Source organism: Cimex lectularius, unplaced genomic scaffold, assembly GCF_000648675.2.
Source record: "Cimex lectularius strain Harlan isolate CLEC.00 unplaced genomic scaffold, Clec_2.1 scaffold62, whole genome shotgun sequence".
Classification (NCBI taxonomy): Eukaryota; Metazoa; Arthropoda; class Insecta; order Hemiptera; family Cimicidae; genus Cimex; species Cimex lectularius.
The window spans coordinates 708,576-722,413 of record NW_019392785.1 but is presented as its reverse complement, the minus strand read 5'-3'; the positions used below and the strand labels follow the sequence as shown (position 1 = coordinate 722,413).

At 36.0% G+C, this 13,838-nt stretch overlaps 1 protein-coding gene and 1 non-coding gene across 6 annotated transcripts in view; both read right to left on the bottom strand.

Annotated features, from left to right (window-relative positions):
* The window catches only part of LOC106666348, a 461,223-nt gene that overhangs the window by 114,584 nt on the left and 332,801 nt on the right, over positions 1 to 13,838 (bottom strand). The window lies entirely within an intron of this gene.
* Positions 625 to 697, bottom strand: Trnah-aug. The gene has a single exon. It is a non-coding gene; the product is annotated as a tRNA-His (tRNA).

Sequence of the window (13,838 nt, the reverse complement as noted above, 5' to 3'; positions counted from 1 at the left end):
ATTGCCTTTAGTGTTATCAGCTCCTGATATTTAATGAGTGAGAGAGTGAGAGAGAAAGAGAGAGAGAGAGAGAGAGAGAGAGAGAGAGAAGAAAATAATACCTTTAAACAAAAAAATCATGTGTACTACATATGTGCTTAAGATGCATGTGCTCTCTCCTCTCTCTCTGGAGCTGATACTACGCATGACTGGTAATCTGAATGACAGATTAAGTTGAAAGAAGGACATCGAATTGCAAGTTAAATCAGTAAGTGGAAGGTAGGATTCTCGCATTAGAACTTGGTAAACCTAATAAAAATGACATACCCTTATTTGATAAGGTCCGGAAAAATATACAGTTTGGGCTTTGGCAAATTTACATTTTGCGGAACAAATGTGAAAGTGGTCTACTACTAAAGGTCTGACGAGGTGCATATGCCAATGTGAAAGATCAGATAGGCAAAACACAAACAAAGAATTGTTAGAATTCAAGGGGAGAATAAAACACTCGCTTCGAATTAAAAAAAACAAACAATATTTTACCAAGTTTTTTATAGAAGGAAATTTAGGGGGAAATAAAATAGATAAATGTAAAACTTTAAATTCTAATTAATTAAGGTTTTTAGTTGAGATAAAAAAAGTCAGTGTCTCGAGCGGGATTCGAACCCACGACCTTCGGCTTCATACGCCGCTACTCTAACACTTGAGCTATCGTGACCTCGATCCACTCGGACACCAACTCCCTATCTCAACCGCACCTTTTGAATTTTTCCTCCTTTCTGCCATTTTTCAATTGTCGTGTAACCGGATTGGATTCTCGGCGGCAAGTGAAATGGCCACGGAGAGCTTTAGTGAAGTATACTTCATTTTAATTCATTAAATTCACTATATTTTCTGGTCCGCTTGACCAATTAATAACATTCAATTAATTAAGGTTTTAAGTTGAGATAAAATTTAATCTTAAATTAATTAATAATGATTGGTTCGCCGAGAATCAAATAGATTACATGACATTTGAAAAATGGCAAAAAGGAGGGAAAATTCAATAGGTGGGGTTGAAATGGTCTCATAAACGTCCAAAAGGCTTAAAAATGTGCTTTATTTTAAGAAAAAAATCAAAACAAATTAAGGCAATTAGGCACAACTCAATATTTAATTTAACTAGCTCTATCGAATCCCCAAAACTTGTTTTACGTTCATTCTTTCATTCATTTCATTCAAACAAAGTAGAGGCAAGTAGCCCTAAAGTAGGAATTCATCAGGGCGAGACTTCCCAAACTGGGGTCCGCGACGAACTTCGACAAAAAATAAAAATTAATTACAAATTAAACTTTTTATGTATGGTATTGATTGAAATGATAAAGTTAGTGTCACGAGCGGGATTCGAACCCACGACCTTCGGCTAAATACACCGCTGCTCTACCAATTTGTCACGATAGCTCAAGTGGTACAGGAGCGGCGTATTTAGCCGCAGGTCTTGGGTTCGAATCCCGCTCGTGGCACGAACTTTTTCATTTCAACCAAAAACTTACATAAAAAGATTAATTAATTGAAAGAAGTAATTTGATCAATCGGTCCACGAAATATAATAAAAATTATAAAAATAAACGGAGAATGAATGGTTTTTATTTTCCAGCGGCAGACATGTTTAGCTATGAAACCATTGCCAGCCTCTTTCTAGTTTTGGATGAGTCTGTTCAAATTGTTAATTATATCAAGTCGCGGCTATTGAAGTCATGACTTTTCTCAATGGTGTCGATATCATCATTCCCAGCTTGACCATACAGAACCCAGGTGGCTGCCTTGTGCAAAGCACTTCACGATTACAGATATGACGCTATTAAATCTTATCTCCGTTAATGGAACACTATTTCAAATTGGCCTACCTTTTCAATGATCAGAAATGGCAAGGTGTGCTGTCGTATTTATAAAATATATTCATAAAAATAAATAAAATGAATCTTTCGTGGCATGGTAAAAACATCACGATTTTCGACGCTAATGACAAATTTCATGGATTCAAAAGAAAAATTCAGATTTGGGTTGAATCTTTTGAGAAGGAAGAGATGGAATGTTCTGCGCTAAATGATTTTTTTTAAAGAAAACAAACTGGAACTTGCGAATTTGATGAAATATGTGAACGAGTTTTATAGTTGCGAGATGTCCTTTCAGTATTAGTTCCCAACAATCCTGCACGACCATTAATGAGTGGTCAAGCCGTTTTCAATTTCGTCAATACCAACCAATCTATATTATCTATCTATCTGGCTCCGTCCGGAAAAACAAAAAATTTGACCTCTCGTGGAAAAGGCAAACGTGTCACAACTTACATATGCGAATCTGGAGTTCCTATGTATACAGCCACCGAAGCTGTCCAGATGCTAAACCCTTAGTCTCAAATTTTACATACCTATTGATTCCGTGCTGACCGTTCTTTTTGTGCTTCGGATGTTCTAAATAAAATTTAGAATGGCAATCTAGTTTTCATACCGACATCCCTCTCCACCACCTAACTAGAAATGGATTGGCTAATGCTAATTTCTAAAACTTTCATTTACTACGTATAAGTATCTAATTTTAAATGCTTGAATGCGAGGGGTCCGCCCTGAATTTTGTTCTATGAAAGGGGTCAGCTGGTTAAAATGTTTGGGAAGCCCTGCTCTTGAGTACCTATAGCACCAACTTTCATTCTATTGTTGAAATAAGAAAATTGTTGATTTACAATTTAATTTTTAGTTTAAACATGTCGTTATAATTCTAATCTCGATGTATATGTCATCTGATTATATACTTATAAAAAAAATAATGTTGGTGTAAAAAAAACCTTATCAAAAGTTATGTCGCTATGTCCAGGAATATACCGGCGCAGCATTCTTTAAGTTGTAAAGAGGTAGCGATGACTGCTACACCGTACAGTTTCAAATACAAAAATACAACTGATGGTTGGGTGGACGGACAGAGATTAAGCAAGATAATCTGGATGGAGGAGTTTAAAGAGCAGTTCTGCAGTATATTGCTTGGTTGATGGATCAATTTTATGACAATTTCCACCGAGTATAGAAGTAAATTTAATATAGTAAAAAGTAGTTACAGTAGTGTAGAAGTGCCAATGATCTTTCTGTTTAGGCCAACGGCCGACGTCGAAAAATCGATATATTCATCCGTTACGGACACTATTAGCTTCCAGCGGAAATAAAAACAGTTTCGAATCGATACCCGATTACAGCCGTGGCGTTACGGAACGGCCGGGGGATGTCATAAGAATCGAACTTTAACTACGGGAAAATGGAGGGCAGCCCCGGCACGTGGGCCAGGCCGGTTCGCCCACTACTCTCGCAAAACAAAAGCTCGGAGTACTTTCTCATATAAAAAACATAAAACACGGATTCAACGATTTATTGTCGATAGCGATAATTCAAACAACATAGAGATTCACGCCATCAAAACACAGCCGGTTAAAAAAAAGAATCAAAGCAAATAATTTTAAACCAAAACAAATCATAGGCCACATAAAATCTCGCTATAATAAGGACCTCGTATAAATATTGAAGCACACATAAAATCATTTACCATCACAACAATTTGCAGTGAAGGGAGCGATGTAGAGGAGGAGAGATCGCATATAGTTAAATTATCTATTATACTTCTTAAAAATATATACAGGGTGTATCAATTTCTATCCATTCAATTGGGAAACGATTAACTTTAGCAAAAATGGTCTTATCCCAAGTTAATTTTGGCTAGGAATCGCAAAGTGGTTAATAGATTTAACATAACTTTCTCATCTAGAAATGTGTGGTGATTAGTGACTGTAAGTCGATGATTATTCGGAAATCGTGAGATGCGGTCTGGTGTGATGTAGGTTTCAGAAAAACATTTTCTTTATCGTGCCGACGTTCGATCTTTAGAGATCATCTTCAGAGCCTGGGATTTACAAACATTGTTTACAATTAAGAAATACATTTAGGATGTAGAAAAGTTAATTTATACAATGCAAAATATTTTTTTTTTATATTCAATCAAAGTATTTCTACACACTTTACGCAGAAAACAAACAGTTTGAGTGAATAGAAATACTTTGATTGAATATAAAAAATTTTTTTTGCATTGTATAAATTCACTGTTTTCACATCCTACATGTATTTGTTAAATTTAAACAATGTTTGTAAATCCCAGGACCTGATGAAGATCTCAATAAAGATCGAAATGTTGGTACGATGAAGAAAAGGTTTTTCTGAAACCTAAATCACACCAGACCGCATCTCACGATTTCCGAATAATTTCTCATCTAGCTGGGAAATGACACTAACTTTGTTACTTTTAATGAGAATCCCATATTTTTATTGTGCAATGCGGTTCTGGAGCTTATTTTATGCCACTTTTACAGATGGGAAAATTTTAGTAGGATCGACCCTTTCGGAGTTATGCTCAATTTTTTTTTCTTTTTCAAGCAAAAAATATGTTCTCACTTGTTTTGACTGAATTATGGCATTATCTTTCAATCTGATTTAATTGTAAATATATTTATTTTTGTATAAAGGGGCATCAGACAGCTTGGTCATTTCACCACCGAGCTCATTTGAACACTAAATACACACTCACACAAATAAATACATTCACACGTATATACATTGCATTAATTCTGTTCAATAGATGGAGTAATCAATATTTTTCCATCAACAATCGTTGTTCCCTTAGGTTTAGTAAACTTTCGAATGTCAATGATCTCTTTTATTGTACTTTTTGTTTTTGTTATTTTTTCGAAGTTAAAACTTTCATATGCCTCGCCCCTTCCGACAGGTATAACTCTATAATGGTCGACCCTATCAAAATCTTCGATAAAAAAAGCTCTATCGAACTGTACAATAAAAATATGGGATTATCAATCAAAATAGCGTTTCCCAGTTAGATGAGAAAGTTATGTAAATCTGTTACCATCACGCGATTCCTAGCCAAACCTAACTTGGAATTTGTATAAGACCATTTTTTGCTAAACTTAATCGTCTCCGGGTAGACTTTAGAAGTTGATACACCCTGTGTATTTGAAAACCTTACTTTATTGAACTACGTGTTCGTTTTATTTACCATTCTGCTAATCGTAGTCACGATTTTATCCGTACATGGATTGAAGGATATTATTTTAGAAAGAGATATTAATTGGCTCTGTGTGACCCGTGTGCAAATATTTCGTTGTTATTTGTATTAATTATTCTCAGCACGCCTTGGATTATTTTCTGTCAATTTCGTACGTTTCATATTTTCGCAATGAAACGTTGACTATTTCAATTCCATCATGGCGTTTATTATTTAAAGTAAACAAATTGAACTTAATATCACGCTAATTGGTCTATTTTATATTTCCTAAGATCAATGAAGTAATAATTTGATTTTAAATATTTAAAAGAGGTTTAGCTAAAACCTTATCGACTACAAAAGGCGAATAATTATCTACTGATTAAAAATGTACTTAATATTGAAGAAGATGCGCAGTGCAAAAGACCATAACGTATGTACGTACCTAATAAAAGCATAATTTATTGCAATGTAATGAAAAAAGGCCTAGGCGGGATTTTTGTAAAAACAATTTGCTAATAAAATATTTATTGTCGTGCGATGAACTAAGGCAGTTTGTGATTTTATAATTTTATCATAAATATTTACGATACACTATGTCTCGAAGGGAGATAACAATAGGGATATTCACGATCTTTGTGTTAACCCTGTTAACTCTGTTAGGTCCTGCTAGATCGTGAAAAATGATGTAGACTTGTAAGAATCGGCTAGTTAACATTGCTCGATCTAACAGGCCAGGCCCCATGTTAGATGTTAGGTCGAAAATGTAGTCACATTGCTATCCGCTAGGGCATAGGTAACCAACATGGCAGCCATGGATTTAATAGATGTTTTTGTTTACACGTGTTTTTATTCTCAAATATGCGTTAATTAAATCAGACCAATATATTTCTTTTGTTAATTTCTGACCTGTCCTTATACTCTCATTCATAATTATTCGCATAAGTTGTAGGCTGTTACACGTTAGGATACAAGTTAGGTATGCCGGCACGAAGAAGCACGTCTGGCAACTTACAATTTAATACAAAAGAAAATCAAAACAAACAACAACAAGCCTTCAAGAACTAGCTTTATTTTTGGTTCTACCAATCGCCACGAGCAGCATTACGGAAAAATTAATGTTTAACTGCTAAGAAAAGAAAGGGGGGTTAACGATCTTAATGGACATTTCTCTATTCGAGTTAACACGAGTTAACATCTTACAAACATCGTGAATACCCCTATCTCCGTTGTTCTCCCAACTTTACATAATACTTAGTTCTTGATGAGGATGTCCCTGGGCCGTCTCTGCTTTCGTCGCATGAAGGGATTATAGGAATAGATTATCTTGGACATGGATTTGGCTAAAGGGTTGGGGTGAGTGGAGAGTTAAACGACGAACTTAAATTTTGGTCGAGATTAATTTATTCACAATGGGCATTTTTAGGTCGTTGTGGAGGGCGGTACTGGAGACAGTGAAATTTGGATGATCACTGCGGATTGGAAGAACTTGAATTATTTGCATATCGGACGGTTTAGTTCCATAGTTTAGTCCATATGACCAGATCGGTTTCAGTAGTTTTTGTAACAGTTTTTGTTACCCAAGAACTGCAGCCTTCTAGCTTATTGTATTTCCTCCTTCCATAGTTCAGTGCAATATTGATCCGTTTGGTATCAGAGGAATGCACGGTACAATGAGGGTAGAGGGGTATTAACAATTTCAGGGATGTAGGGGAGTTACAGGAGTGGTCCGAACAAATTGCCCTGAGGCACTCCCTCCTTCCACAGGACAGTCGAAGCCCAACCCTTGACATACATATATATAAATAAAGTTGGTTAAATGTCAATACTGCCATAACATCTTATACGATATTTATTATAAGATTGTTATAATTTCCAATTATAATTTGAAAATATAAAGCGCTCATTTTGCAATTGTAACCTCCACAACAAAACATGGATGTAAAAACTTGATAAATTACGTTAATCTAATTTTGAAAAAATGTTATGTCGATAAAATCCCCAAACATAAATCATATTTGTGAATAATGGCCTGTGAATGGATCTTTTCAAACGTTTACATTAAAACAGCGTAGCCTTTAATTAGACGGTTTAAAAAAAGAATGAACCCATTCTTCCCAACTTAACGCAATCAAGTCCTTAAAACACTTCCCAAGTGTTTCTTTTTTAACACATCTACCATCTGCCTTCGGCTATTTCAGATTAGTAACTTTTCATGATCTTCGTTGGAGTTTCAGGGTGATTCGATGAAAATTGCAGTTATTCAGGCAATGTGCCATCATCAATTGCATCCTCGCCAAATGATCTACCAATTTCCTTTTGTTCCTACTGATTAACTTTGAATGAATCCTTATTTGCAGGTTTTAAGTCACACTTATTTCGTCATGTTATCGTTTTAACTGTTGTCATCACTGAATCATGACTTTATTGAGTGATGATAGTAAGAAAACGTGTAAGTATCGAATGCTTTCTAGAAAAAAGAAAAGTTTCCACCGTCGATAACAGTATGTACGTTTGAAAGTTTAGCTTTTTCTCCAATAATTCGAAAAATTGTTAGAAATTCGACAGAAAATCAGACAAGATGCATAGATAGTGGAGGTTTGGTCCTGACGTGGGTCTGTTTCGACTATTCGCATAAATTTCGCAAAAACCCCCTATCGTCAGATCGGAAGACATTCTCCCATCGGGCCAATCGTGAATTTCTACCCAATTTTATTTACATTCGGCAACGATGAGTTTTCTAATCCGATACGAGTCACGTTCCAGCCCCGCCAAAACTCAACGGCCCCGACGGAATCTGACCCGTCTAATTGTGGGTTTGTTTTCCCGAAATACCGTTTTGGGGGGTGGTAATAACTGCTCGGCTTGCGTGACGGAATAATTACCGAATTCATCAGGACACGTGGCACCGATTACTCTCCAGACGATTAGGCGCTCCTGGAATGGCCGTGACAAAAACGGACTCGGCCTGGACAAAAAGAAAATCCCTTAAAACCCCTAACAGGAATAAATTACTACGGGCAGAAAAGGCAGGAAATCAGGGTGAAACGCCAGGAGCAAAAACAAAAACCTTACTTTATGTATTATTCAAGGTTTTAAGCAAACAACCGAGCAGAACTAATAAAAATAATTCATGTCAATAGATTATGATCCTTTAAAATAAAATTAACACCTCAATTTCAGACGTTTTAACACTTCACTAAAAATACAGGCTCTTTAATGCAAATTGGATTTTTAATGAGCACTTTAAAAGAATGTTTTAAACAGTACTCAGGACAATAATAAATTCTCCATTTAGACAAGATAATAGAAAAATATACACTTTGTAATTATACTGACAACAATTACATACACACATTAGCCGTAATTAATAACCAAGTGGGATAATTACATCGAATGGAAACGATGAGTGATGATATTGAATGCTGATTGATATTCCTGTTTATTGATTAGTCTTGCCGCGTTCAATCTCTACCAATTGGATTTCACATGTAAATGTTATTTAAATAACAGACTTAGAACTAGATAGTTTTAAAACCAGCCCTTTTTTCCATGAGAAAGCATGGCAATCTAAGAATTACTGGGTCATTTTATGAGATTGGAAGGCAAAACAAATCCATTACCATACATTTCGATCATATTCGGGATAGACGCATCAAAAATGATTTATTGCGTTTTTCCCTTCGAGCTGATTACGGCGATAAACGTGACACGTGTCGGGAGCAAAACACGACGGATAAAAGTCAAATTCATTCAATTACCGATGTCTGGAAATATGTTTTGCCGCCTTCTTTCCCTCGTGCGTGTACGCGCTGACCTCAGCCTCTTTGACAAATCCCCTCTGGTAGCATAAAACTACGAATGCAGTCCACTTAATGAGTGTTTCGAGGGAGAACAGATGTCCTTGTGGAAGGAAACGATTCAATTATTATTTGTTTTCCAGCCTCGGTTTGTTGCATTGTTCTCTTTTCATTCCTCTAGCCTGCGGTGTATTACGGGTCTTTTATTCAATACCACCCTCTTCAGTCGTACATATGTTTTGTTAGACCGTGTAAACCTCAAGTAATTACTTTTATGGATGTAGAACATTGATTGATCGTTTATTTAATCACGCAAAGTTAGGTCTCTAGAAATTTTCTTACACTTAATTGGTGTGTGTGTGTGTGTGTGTGTGTGTGTGTGTGTGTGTGTGTGTGTGNAGAGAGAGAGAGAGAGAGAGAGAGAGAGAGAGAGAGAGAGAGAGAGAGAGAGAGAGAGAATAAATAAACCTCAATTTAAAAAATCTCGCAAATTTTGGCAAAAAGCTCATTTGTAAATATGTCGGGTTCGAATGCAGGGCCCCTGGATTCGAACCTGCGACCTTTACTTTACACAGATGTGCGCCCTGTCCCCTAAACCTTTCATACAGCCCCAACGTTTATCTCAAAACAATCAATTAATTTTGGCAACTTGTGCTTAACACAGTGTACACTTGTAACGAGAAATGTTAAAAATCCTCTTATTACAAGATGAATTTAACAATTTGACGATAGTTAATTGAAATCCTACAAAATAAATTAATATAATTTGTATGTACAGGCCGATACAATCCATCGTTTCCTGTTTCCTGTCACAAAGGCTATGTCCCTCGAATTAAGTTTATTGGTTTAGAGAACAAATTGTCCACTTTAATAAGGCGACGTTATTGTTTTATCTTGCCTTTAGAAAGTATTAAAAAAAGCGAGATCCAAACGCACCGCTGTAGGCGTTTCTGCAAACTAACAAAATTGATAGCGACCACCTCAGATTAATTAAACAATGAGCTAGACAGTTAACTAGAACCTTAAAATAAATTGAATAAAAGGCATACCGACGATGAAAACCACCATAAAAAATGAAAACAATGAATTTATATAGTTAAAGATGATCATTTACATTCCTTCCCCTTGGATTTCTTCTTCAATTCAACAACTTACATTCTTGCATGAAAAATATGATTGAAAAATGTGGCAGCAAATTTGAAACACTAATTGCAAATCACTTTCATCTAACATAAGACATTTAATTTTAAGCGATTATAAACAATAAATTACATGAACTAAACATCAAATCAAATTTGAAAAATATGATCAATTTACACTTTTACATACATATCCTTGGGGTATATGTTTTGACTCAAGATGTCGCCTCTATTCAACGAGGTTCTTCCTTCACATGAAAATTATATATATAATCCTTTGAAAATATTCTAGGGCCTGAAGGTTTGCACCCTAGGACAACTGTAAACTAAAATATACAAAAGCTTTCCTAAGGTTGGTCGAATATTGAAAAATCTAACTTAAGTTCATGATTCAAAAGGTATTTTGAAAAGGTAAGCATACTTTGTGCGGTAGTTCTGTTCAAAAAGGAAACGATCCTTTAAAAACAACTTTCCAATTTACTTTTACTCCAATGCTTGGAAGAAATAAGATTAAGTACAAAAACGAGTTTTGTCTCATTTTTCAACCGAGTCAGATTCTCTTCGGCAATCTCTTTGGCCTTTTTTATATCAATTGGCAACTGATTTTTTCCTCGGAGAAGTAAGTAGTACTATGAAATTATATTAAGTATCCTTCAGATTTTTAAAAATCTATCAAATGAAGTTGGTAAAATTTACTAAGTTAGTTAGGTCCAGAAAGAGCAGTTAGCTGAGAATTTGGAAAACGTAAGGAACCAGGAATTATCAAGCATTATCGATTAAACAAAGGGATAAACATCAGAAAAGTCCCCAATAATATGGTTTCGTGGTCCGCTTGACCAAATAATCAATTAATTATTCTTTTGATGTAAGGTTTTGGTTGAGATGAAAAACTCAGTGTCACAAGCGGGATTCAAACCCACGACCTTCGGCAAAATACGCCGCTGCTCTACCACTTATCTTTACCTCAACCAAAACCTTAATTTATTGAAAAGAATTTATTTGGTCAAGCGGACCACGAAACCTAATAAAATGTAATAAGCAAAATGAAGTATACTTCACTAAAGCTCTCGGTGGCCATTTCATTTGTCGCCGAGAATCAAATAGATTACACGACATTTGAAAAATGGAAAAAAGGAGGGAAAATTCAAAAGGTGGGAAGTAAGTGTCCGAGTGGTTAGATGTCACGATAGCTCAAGAGGTAGTGTAGCGGCGTATCTAGCCCAAGGTCGTGGGTTCGAATCCCGCTCGTGACACTGACTTTTTTATCTCAACCAAGGCCTTAATTAATTGAAAAGAGTACCCTAACATAATTGGAATAACTCAAGCCTTTTTTTACAAAAACTAAGTTGATATAAAGAGGTTTCATCAAGACAAAAAAATCAGTTAATGAACTTTATCTAAGATTCTAAAGTTTTTCAACCTTTTTAAAGTTATGGAATCACTTTATTATCGTAGTTTCCCATACTTAGATGCGGATGAAATAAGCAATTATTCTAATAACATTCGACAATGGTCTAACGGCGCTTCTCGAATCTCCATAACGTCCCGGGCTAGGGCGAGCTTTGTAAGGTCGAAATTAGAATATTAAAAAAACCTAGGCTCTAAGAGAGCCATGACATTATCTGGGGACGCTTATCGGCCTGGGGAAGATGTGTTTATCTAATCGAAGAGGAAGGCCCATATGGAAACCATATGCTGACAAAGCGGAAAACAACCGGATAAACTCAAGTAGGCCTCCAACGGCCATTCAAATTATTTTTAAATTACATTCCAATCCTCATCAACTGTTTGTTTACGTAAAGTCTGCCCAATTTATCTGGGTGGTCTGTGAATTTACGGTGCATCTATTATCAGCGATCAAGATGGGGGAAAAACTGTAGCAACGTCACTAATTAAAATCCTGAAGCTACCATACATCTCTCATAGCATAGTCCATCAAAAAGTATTAATTTCGACATAGGTAACACGCAGATAATAGTTTTATGAAACCCATCAAACACACGCTAATGTGTTTCTTAATGTTTGGAATATCACCAGAAAACCTCTGTATATGTACCAGTCTAACTTTTCAAAAGCTGGATCAAATCAAATAGATACAAGTTAAACTATGTTGGTAGTTAATTTGGCATTTTCAAGATGCAGTTTTATAATGGCGTGATCCAACTACTACCCCATATGTGGCATTTGAATAAGAATGAAAATGATGACCAATTTATCTGGGCGGTATGTAATTAACTAACATCTATGGACGTGCAAATAAAATCAATAATCGAATGTTGGAAGAGCATTACTGCTTAATGCTGCTATTAGCATTTATCCGCCAAGGATCCGACTTCTCCGACTACTGTCCATTAAGACAGGGAGTGCCACAGGGCATTGTACTCGGTCCCATCATGAACCTCCTCTACACCTCAGGTATCTCATGTACACTACACCTCTACCCTCTATGCTACCCTCTCTGCTCACGATCCTGCAATTGATTCGGAGAAATTCCAGGCACATGTTCAACAAATAGCCGAGTGGTGCAAATCTCGGAGGATTAAGATTAATTAAATTAAATCCATATATTTACCCTCCGATATTCCTCAATAACATTTCCATCCTTAAAAACGACTGCGTACCCTACTTCTATCTTGAATCACGTTTAGCCTGAATCCGACACGTTCAAATAAAAAGACTGGAACGGAACAGAAGTTTAGGACAACCCTATACACTACTTGGGCACAAAACAACCGAATGGATAACGAAAAGGCAGACAGACGTACTAACAAGAGGAATATCTAAAGACAATATAGGTACCGGTCCTGAACCTATTTTTGGGATAATAACAAAGAATTCTCCATCACAGAATGTTTCCAAAAATAAAAAAGGAGAAGGATAAAGGTGCTATACAAAGTAAAGCTATACTAAAACAACCCAAATCTATACAACATGGGTATATTCAATAAAAACCGGATTTGAAGGTTATGCAATGAGGAGGAAGAAACAGCCACCCATATCCATCTTCGAATGCGAAGCAACCGCTCAATGGAGACAACCTGGAATACAAATAAAAACCAGGGAAAGAAATTGTAACAGACGTCAATTACCTAATGCTTCTTAGGATCGAGTCGATTGCGTAGAACTAAGGAACTAGGGAAGTACGATAAGCCAGAAGGATGTAGTGCTCAAGGAATAAAACCCTACATCCTTGGGTCAAATCTTCATGACCATCATCAACAACATGTCGACAAAAACCAAACTTCACAACACGCGACTGAAACCGATTTGGACATGTGGGTTAGAACTATACCGCTAATCCTTCCAATATCCAAAGATTCAGTCATTCCAATACAAGATGCCATCCAATCATAACTCCCACTGTTACCTCCACAATGACCTCAGAATAATCTTTATAAATTTTCCAAGATACAGGACTCTCCACTCATCCCAACTCATTAGCCCAATCCAAAATAATCCATCCATATTATCCTGTCAGATGATTAAAGCAGATATCCTTGCCAAGAACTCCAGAAAGTCAGGATAATTTTTGTCCATGTGATTTGTTTATATGAAGAATTTCTCCTAGAAGCATTTCTTCTTATCGTTTCAAGAATTTCTTTACATTTCCAGTGTCGGATTTCAGTTAACCGGGTGGACAAAACATAACATTAATTATATGAAAATTGGAACCGCAACTGGTTTGAATCAGAGATCAAGTATACCAAAGATGTAGTTTTGCTGTGATCCGATTTAACTAGTACTACATCCATATATGTCCGTCATAGGAATAATAATCCTTTGAATAATTCATTTTATCTTCAGAGGGATCGTTAGCGGAAACGTCCGACCTTTACAAAATGCAATC